General features: G+C 24.4%; 1 protein-coding gene across 3 annotated transcripts in view; it reads left to right on the top strand.

Moving 5' to 3' along the window:
• LOC107645210 (heat stress transcription factor A-6b) overlaps positions 1-1,310 on the top strand; it is a 26,871-nt gene that overhangs the window by 17,299 nt on the left and 8,262 nt on the right. The gene's annotated exons all lie outside the window — the stretch shown is intronic.

The following is a 1,310-nucleotide window of genomic DNA, read 5'->3' as shown; positions in this document are numbered from 1 at the left end:
ATTCACGTGAAGTTGATAGATGAGAGCCGTTAGATGAAAGTTTAGTCAGACCAGTCAAATCATCTAATGATCATCTAACGATTTTCAGGTATCAACTTCAGGTGAAGTCAACTGCACCTGAGTTTTCACTTTACATTTAATAAATTAAGAAAATTTTATATTTGTGTTTGTGGTTTTTAAAAATTGATTTGTATTTTTTTACAGTAATGCTAAGAAGATAAAAAAATACTCAAAATTTATTTTATTTAAAAGTTATTAATTATTATAATAATTAATAAATATTAAATAAAATAAATTTTACCTATTTTTTTTATCTCCTTAATATTATAGTACTGATAATAACAACCTTAGAATATACCTTGGTGAAATAGAATAATTAGAGGTGGAATAATATTATCATTCTTGTTCCAATGAATTAGCTTTTTTAATCAAGATTCAAGAGTAATAATTTACTTAATTATCACTTATAATTGTCTGGTATAAAGAGGTCATTTAACCTTTTTTTTTCATAATCTAGATTTTTGTACAGAATTTGTTGTAAGTGAATGCTACGGTGTCTATCATTTTGTACCTAAGTTATTAAAAAAGGTAAATAAATAATATTTAATAAATTTTATCTGATTTATTTTTTATTTAAATATTTTATTTTTTACTTTAAAAAAAAAGTTAGGCAATTTAAATATCATAATAAAAGCACCGTAGAACTCACTTTGTTGTATCGCTTGAAGTCAACAAGCTTATTTTATACAAGTACAACCCTACGTTGACTTAGTATATATAGGTTAATTTTCCTGAATATGCAATGCCATTGTTGAATGTGGTTAATTAGCAAAGATAATAGATTTCTTTAGAAACAATCAATTATCAAATCATATTTGAACAGGAACATCTATAAAAAGATATCAGATTAACTAATTTTCTAAAATAGCGACATCTTGTCAATGTACAGTTTATTACTTTTTGCTTAGATGATAAAAGAAACGGAGACGAAAACCTCAATAATTTCCCCCTAACTTCTCATCATATAAACAGTTTAAAAATATATTAGACTTATAAGTTATAAAGCTAGAAAACTTGACAAGTGAGGTGATATTAGATTTTGTCTATGTAGTACGGAAACATAAAAAAGGTAATTATTTCGGTTCAGAAAATGGGAATAGAATCTGAAATAGAGTGGGATAAGATTTACTTAAACGAAATGATCAATCAAATAAGTAACACATCTATGTTGTTATAAAGGAGGGTGGATTCTTTCCAGTAAAAAAAAAATTTAGATAATGTGTAATATTTAATTTAATTATTTATTTTTT

The sequence above is a fragment of the Arachis ipaensis genome, chromosome B06 (genome assembly GCF_000816755.2).
Source record: "Arachis ipaensis cultivar K30076 chromosome B06, Araip1.1, whole genome shotgun sequence".
Classification (NCBI taxonomy): Eukaryota; Viridiplantae; Streptophyta; class Magnoliopsida; order Fabales; family Fabaceae; genus Arachis; species Arachis ipaensis.
This window is presented reverse-complemented; position numbering and strand designations above follow the sequence as displayed.